This window comes from Tenrec ecaudatus, chromosome 1, assembly GCF_050624435.1.
Source record: "Tenrec ecaudatus isolate mTenEca1 chromosome 1, mTenEca1.hap1, whole genome shotgun sequence".
NCBI classification, from domain to species: Eukaryota; Metazoa; Chordata; class Mammalia; order Afrosoricida; family Tenrecidae; genus Tenrec; species Tenrec ecaudatus.
Window position 1 is genome coordinate 226460257 of NC_134530.1, and position 7952 is coordinate 226468208.

Here is a 7952-nt window from a genome sequence, read left to right on the forward strand (position 1 = left end):
TAGTCCTGTAAAGAATCTAGGAAACCCACAGGGGCAGTTCTACCTTGCCCTATAGGGTCACCATGAATCAGAGTGAGCGCAATGGTGGTGAGTTTGAGACTGAAGCTTGATGGATGTTGAGAAGGTGCCTGGTGGAATGTTGGGTAAACATTGGACCGCTAACCCCAAGGCCTGTGGTTGACACCCACTAGCTGCTGCTTGGGAGAAAGATTTATAAAGCCTTGGAGACCCTAGCTAGGGGCTTTATAGACCAGACTGGACTTGATGGCAGTGGTTTGGTGGTCCCGTGGGTGTCAGAGTAGAACCGTGCTCTGCAGGGTTTTCAGTCGCTGACTTTTCAAAAGTCGATCACCAGACCTTTCTTCTGGGGCAATTCTGGGTGACTTGAATGACCAGTCTTTCAGTTAGTGGCCCTTGGTTAACCATTTGCACAGACTCCTGTGAGCTTCCAAACAAAAACCATGGTTGCATCGATCCTGACTGATAGGGACCCTTGTGATGGAGTGGAATTTCTTCACATGCCACTTCTACCCAAGCCTCTAAGGAGCACTGGTGGTGTAGTGGTTATGCATTGGGCTGCTAACCCCAAGGTCAGCAGTTTGAATCCAATAGCTGCTCCCTGGGAGAAAGACAAGACTTTCTACTCCCTTAGGCTTTCTACTCCACTATGGTAGTTCTACCCTGTCCTATGAGGCCCCTGTGAGCTAGCATCAACTCAATGGCAGTGAATTTGTTTTTCTGGTTTGGGACCCAAGTTTCTGTAACTCCCATCAAATGACTCGGTGGGACTTGCCAGCAGGGTGTAAAACTACTACAGAGGACTGGGGAGTTTGCATTAGCACCGCCCCTGGTGATTAGGATGAGGCATCTTTGAAGCAGCAGCAGAGATAGAAATCTTGAGGACCTTGGGAATGCACGTCCAGCATTCCTGTCTGAAGCGGGGGAGGCCTCCGACACCAGACGCACCAGAGGCTGTGGTGTAGAGACTCAGAGGAACAGCACTAGATGATGGGGTGCTTGATCCTCATCTGGCCCAAGACTAGGTGCTGATTTCCTGGCCCTGGGTGGAAAAGGCAAAGGGAGGCTATGGCTAAGAGACTGAGGATTAGAGGGACACTTAGCTACCACACAGCTGAGACTGAGGACCGGAGAGAAGCTGGTTGCCAGCTGAGGAGACCGATGACTGTATCCTTATTGTTTGCTGATCCTGACTCTTGGTAACCTATTCACTTCCCTAATATGTCTCCTTAATTCTGAATGCTGCCTGTGAGTTCTGTGTGGCCATTGCAATGAACTCTCAAACCAGCACAGAAGTAGAGAGCCATGGGAAGAAGCGTTGGTGTGAGAACAGGGAGCGAAGGCTAGAGCCTGGAGGCACATCTCAGTCCTGCCTCATGGAAATAGGGAAGCGAAAGGGCAGAGAGGTGCCTCCCGTGTGTCTGACCCCAGCCAGGGCACTTTCAAATGTCTCCTATGCCTGGGGGAGTTGGACACGGGATTGGGAAGACAGAAGAAGAATCGAAGCATTTGAATGGTGGGGCTGGAGAAGATTCTTGAAAGTACCGCGGACTGCCAAGCACAGGCCATCTGTCTGGGAACAGTCAGGGCGTTCCTGAGAGGCAAGGATGGCGAGACTTCCTCTCACATGCTTTGAACCTGTTGTCAGGAGAGCCCAGTCCCTCGGGAAGGACATCATGCTTGGTAAAGTGGAGGGGGGGGGAGAAAAAGATGAGATGGGTTGGCACAGTGGCTGCAGCAACGGGCTCAAACATAAGAACAATTGTGAAGATGGCACAGGATGGGTGGATAGAACCAACCCCATGGCACCTAACAACAACAACAGCAACAACAACAACAATAGCCTTGCTGTTTACTGCAACCCTATGCAGTAAATCATTTTTATGGGAGTAGACAGCCTCATCTTTCTCCTTAGGAGCAAGTGGTGGGTTAGAACTGCTAACCTTATGGTTAGCAACCAATGGGTAACCCACCACGCCACAAAGGTTCTTTTCCTGTGAGATTGAGCAACACTTATTTCCTCTGTCTTCGTTTCTATCTATAAAATGAGAAAGTTGAAATAGGTCTTGAACTTTGTCAGCTTTGATAAACTATTTCCTTAAATGGAAATAATAATAAAATAACAGTAACAGTAAGATACTAATAAAACAGTCAAAATTATTCCAATTAGGAATAAAATTATTACTATTAATAAAATAGAAATAATAAAATAATTACTAAAATATTTATAATAAAACTGTTACTATTAATGATAACATTATTACTAATAGCCCAAACTGCAAACAGCCAAAATAGGCATCAACAGAAATATGGGTAAACAAAGTATGGTACATTTATACAATGAAATACTAATTCGAGATTCAAAATAACCATAACAACAGATGAAGAGACTCCCAAATAGTGTGAAAGTATAAAAGAGGTCAGACACATGGGGAAAAAGATGCAGACCACACAGACCCATGTGTATGACATTTTAAACCAGGCAAGATTAATCGATAGTGCTAGAAATCAGATCAGCCATTAGCTGGCTATTAAACTGTGAGGGGGAAAGGAGATGTCCGGTTCATTTGACAAATGCTCACTTCTCAGTAGCCATGGGGGCCACGAGTCTAAATATATCTGTCAAACATCATCAAATGGGGCTTTTGGCTCGAGTTATAGTCTCAGAATCCCATGGGACAGTTCTATCCTGTCCTGAGGGTCCCTATGAGTCGCCACTGACCCACTGGCAATAAATTTGGTTTCATAATAACATTGCCGTGGTGACCTGTGGATAAGTCTTTGTGTGGACACATGCTTCCATTTAAGAACTAAATTTTGGTTTTGGTGTAAAATGATTATGTCAGGGCAATGGTTCCTGGATTCATCTGGCTTCCATGACCCCAGTAATTCTGGATCCCATGAGATACTCTTTTTGTTTCTCTTGTTCATTTCTAAACACCTACATGATGAGTGGCCCAGTTGTATGGCCAGTGTGTGTTACATGCTTTAAGAAGCTGTACAGATAATTCCCAAAGCTGATGTACTACTTATACCCCTTCCCACAGTTGGATGAGTTCTACCTGGTCCACATATTCACCAATATTCGGAATTGTCTATTTGAAATATTTGAGCTGTTCCGGTGTGTATGGAGTGGTATTGCATCAGGCTGTAATTAGTATTTACCTGGTACATAATGGTGCTGGACTTTTTTCCAGGTGCTTCTTAACTGTTGTACACCTTCTTTTGTAAATTGCCTATTTTGCTTAATAAGGCTGTCTGCTTTTTCATTAATTATAAAGCTGCAAGAGTTTTCTGTTGGATATCCACATGGTGAATATTCACTCCCGAGATAATCTGGAGGGGTGGCTGGTTTCTCATGGAGTTGCAAACGGCAAGGTCAGCAGTTCAAACCCACCAGCTGCTCCAAAGGAGATAAACCCAAACTCACCCCCCTAAGTCAATTCTGACTCATTGCCACCCTATAGGACAGTGGTTCTCAACCTACCTAATGCCGCCACCCTTTAATGCAGTTCCTCATGTGGTGGGGACCCCCAAGTAAAACATATTTTTGTTGCTCCTTCACCACTGTAATTTTGCTACTGTTATGAATCACAATGTAAAAATCTGATATGCAGGCTGTATATTCATGTTACAAATTGAACATAATTTAAACATAGTGATTCATCATAAAACAATATGTAATTATATATTGTGAAATAATTATTTCTAATTAAAAATAAATGAAATTTTGTCTTGAAGCATGGTGTAGCATGGGTAACAGTCTTCATGCCCAGTACTCATATGTGGACGTATCTGCATGTGGGTAGACCCAGCTGGAGATGGATAGAAGAGCGGAGTCTCCATTCCTAAGACCATCAGAAATATGTGTTTTCTGGTGGTCTTAGGCAACCCCTGTGAAAGGGTCATTTGACCCCAAAAAGGGTCGTGACTCACAGGTTGAGAACCGCTGCTCTAGGACAGAGCTCCTTTGAGTTCCAGAGGCTGCGGAGCAGTGAGCCTCATCTTTCTCCTTCAGAGTGGCTGGTGGTATTGAACTGCTGACCTTGTGGTTAACAGCCTATTTGTAAATCATATGCCTCCAGGAGAGCATTTTCATTGAGGATTCTTACTCCATTCACTATACAGCCTTGATCGTATCCCATCAGACTTTTGTTTTTATTGTTCTTAAAAATCAAAGAACATTGGAGGGTGAGTATTCCCATTGTGAGTCCTACAAGAAGGCCCAAACTGCCATTCTGATGTGGTGGAAATTGATGAGCATGGACTTTCCTGGGAAAGGGTTAGAGAAATGGAAACGCTACCTTCAGAAGCGTGCAACCCTAGAAGGAGGGTGTGCAGAGAAACAATAACTTACTCAGGTCTCTTTTATTTTGTAGCAGTACTTTTTGGCTCACCCTCCTATCGACCAATGGAACAGAACTGAATCCAGAAATAGACCTGTACTTTTATCACGAACTGACTTTTGATAAGAGTGTCAAGTACTTCAACGAGAAAGCGATTGTCTCACTGACAGATGATGCTGAAACAACTGGATGTCTGTTCAAGGGGGGACTTCATTCATCTCCTCCCTCAATTCCTACACAATGATCATAGACTTGACCATAAAACACTACCACTACGAGAAAATACAGGTGAAGAACAACCTCGCGATCTCGGGTTAGGCAGAGATTTCTGATGATTCTAAAAGCCTAAACCACAAAAGAAAAATCTTCATCAATGTTTTCAAATCTTCAACAGATATCAGTATTTTTTTTCAATATGATTTTGGCCATTCTAAATTATTTCTATTTCTATACAAACTTTAGAAGCAGCTTTGGTAGATTCCCACAAAAATATTTGTTGGGATTTTGATTGGGACTGCATCAAGATCTTTCTATCCGTTTGGGAAGAATAAATACCATATATACTCGAGGATAAGCTGAGTTTTTTCAGCACATTTTTAATGGAATTTTTGTGGTAAAATTAGGTGCCTCAGCGGATATTTGGGTCGGCTTCTACTTGAGTATATGCGGTACTGAGACTTCCGACTCATGAATACAACGCACCACCACCACAAAGAAATCCACGACCTTGAGTCAATTCCAACTTAAAATGAGCAGACAGGTGAAGTCGGGATACTAGCCCGCGGAGTGCACGTGGAGTGTGGCCCCTACTGTTAAGGGGTCTCGGAGCCCGAGCCCGTTTTCGGTACCATGGGGCGCAAGTTGGACCCCACGAAGAAGGAAAAGCGTGGGCCCGGCCGAAAAGCTCGCAAACAGAAGGGTGCTGAGACAGAGCTTGCCAGATTCTTACCTGCAGATAAGGATGCTGACGAAAGTTCTAAGAGGGCTGTCTAGTCGGGCTAGAAAGAGGGCGGCCAAGAGGAGGTTGGGCTCCGCTGAAGGCCTGAAGTCCAACAAGTCCCCTGGGGCTAAGCCATTGCCTGGAAAGCTGCCCAAAGGAGTTGTCCAGACCCAGGCGTCCGGCAAGAAGGGAGCCCCGCCAGTGCGAGCTGTTGGTCACGGCCGGAAGCGCCCGGCGCCATCCCCTAGCAGTGATGAAGAGGAGGAGGAGGAGGACTCCGAGGAGGACTGTGAAGGCGGCGTGGCGAGCCAGTCCTCCTCAGAGTCCTCCTCCTCATCCTGGGGCTCAGAGGACAGTGACCCTGACCTGGTGGACGACTATGGAGCCCACTCCAGCTCAGAAGAAGAGGATGAAGGTGAAGAGCTGCTGCCCATTGAAAGGGCTGCCCGGACGCAGAAGGCTCATGAACTCATGAAGCTGATTTGGGGAGCCTGTGGAGTGAGGAGGAGACTGATGAAGAGGAGGGAGAGCCATCGGAGGAGCCAGGCCCCACCAAGGATGATGAGCAGGAAGGGGACCTGCAGATCAATGTGGATGAGGAGCCATTTCTGCTGCCCCCTGGTGGGGAGGTGGAGCAGGCTGCCCAGGCTGCAGACCTGCAGCGAGTTCATAAGCGGATCCAGGATATCGGGGGAGTGCTGCGGGATTTTGGCAAGCAGCAGGAGGAAGGCCGGTCTCCTCTGAATATTTGAGCCGCCTTCAGAAGGACCTGGCCAACTACTACTCCTATGGCGACTTCCTGCTTGACAAGCTCAGGGACCTCTTCCCGCTGAGCTGGTGGAGTTCTTAGAAGCTAATGAGGTGCCTCGGCCCATCACCCTCCGAGCCAATACTCTGAAAACCTGGTGCCGAGACCTGGCTCAGGCTTTAATCAATCGTGGTGTTAACCTGGATCCCTGGGCAAGTGGTCAAAGACCGGCCTGGTAGTCTATGATTCTTCGGTGCCCATTGGTGCGACGCCTGAGTACCTGGCTGGGCACTACATGTTGCAGGGGACCTCCAGCATGCTGCCTGTCATGGCCTTGGCGCCCGGGAGCACCAGCGGATCCTGGACATGTGCTGTGCCCCTCGAGGGAAGACCGGCTACATAGCCCAGCTCACGGAGAACACAGGGGTGATCCTTGCCAACGACGCCAACGCAGAGCGGCTCAAGAGTGTCGTGGGCAACCTGCACCGCTTGGGAATCACCAACGCCGTCCTCAGCCACTACGACGGGCGTCAGTTTCCCAAGGTGGCGGGGGCTTTGACCGAGTGCTGTTGGATGCCCCCTGTAGTGGCACTGGGGTCATCTCCAAGGACCCCGCTGTGAAGACTAACCAGAAGGAGCTGCTCCTGAGTGCCATCGACTCGGTCAGTGCCGCCTCCAAGACGGGCGGCTACGTGGTCTACTGCACCTGCTCGATGGTGGTGGAGGAGAATGGGTGGGTGGCAGACTATGCTCTGAAGAAGAGGAATGTGCAGCTGGTGCCCACGGGGCTGGACTTCGGCCAGGAAGGTCTTACCCGCGTTCGAGAAAGGCGCTTCCACCCTACTCTACGTTCCACCCGCAGCTTCTACCCTCACACCCGCAACATGGATGGCTTCTTTATTGCCAAGTTTAAGAAGTTCTCCAATTCCATCCCTGAGTCCCAGCCAGCTCCAGGTGATTCTGCAACAAGCGCCCCTACAAACGGAGCCTTGCTGGCCCTGAGTGGCCAGGCCACCTCCAAGGCTGAGAACATCAGTGAGCCGGCCAAGAGGGCCAAGCAGAAGCAGAAACCTCCCAAGAAGGCCTCCTTCCAGAAGCAAAACGGCATTTCCAAAAGGACAGACCCAGCATTACCCACTGTTCCTTCTGCCACAAAGGCTCAAGCAGCCTCCCAGCTCCAGGGTAGCAGTCTACCGGCTGAAAGTGCTCAAGCTACCAGGGGACCAAAGGCACCTGGGAAGCTAACACAGCCATCCCTGAAACCGAGAACACCCAAGAAAGGGGCTGGGCGGAAGCATAATGCTTCTGCCACAGGCTCAGACCCCCAAAAAACCTGCTCAGCTGTCCTCCAAGACCCAGGCTGCCCCAAAGCCCGAGGACCAAGGTCAGCCCCCTGAGAAGGCCAGAGGCGCTGAGCAGAGGAAGCAGCCAGTGCCAGGGCTGTCTTTGAAGAAAGTTGCCTTCCGCAAACAGAATGGCACACCTAAGGGTCCTCAGATGCCCCTCATGCACCCCCGCAGCCCCAGCCAGCCCCCATCAGCAAAGAGGAGGAAATGGCTGTCCACGGGCAGTAGGCAACCACCGCCAGAAGCAGACAGTTGAAAAGTAGACTGGGCTCCTTGCCACTATCACTGGGTTGGAATTCTTACCTCTGTGAGGATGCCTTGCCACTGTACACACACATTTAATAGACGTTTTACAATCTCAAAAAAAAATGAGCAGACATCGGGTTTCGGAGACTAAATTTTCATGGTAGCAGACAACACCATTTTTCTCTCATGAGCAGCTGATGAGTTTGAACTTCAGACTTTGTGGTTAGCAGTTCAACATCTGGCCTACAAGGCTACCAGACTTTCTTGCGGATTAGCCTTAATCAGCATTTCTTTTTTGGTAGCATTCA

The 7952-nt window shown here is 48.5% G+C and overlaps 1 pseudogene; it reads left to right on the plus strand.

The window, feature by feature from the left end:
• The first annotated feature begins 5194 nt into the window (after positions 1 to 5194).
• Positions 5195 to 7654, plus strand: LOC142439805 (28S rRNA (cytosine(4447)-C(5))-methyltransferase pseudogene; annotated as a pseudogene).
• Positions 7655 to 7952: the final 298 nt, after the last annotated feature.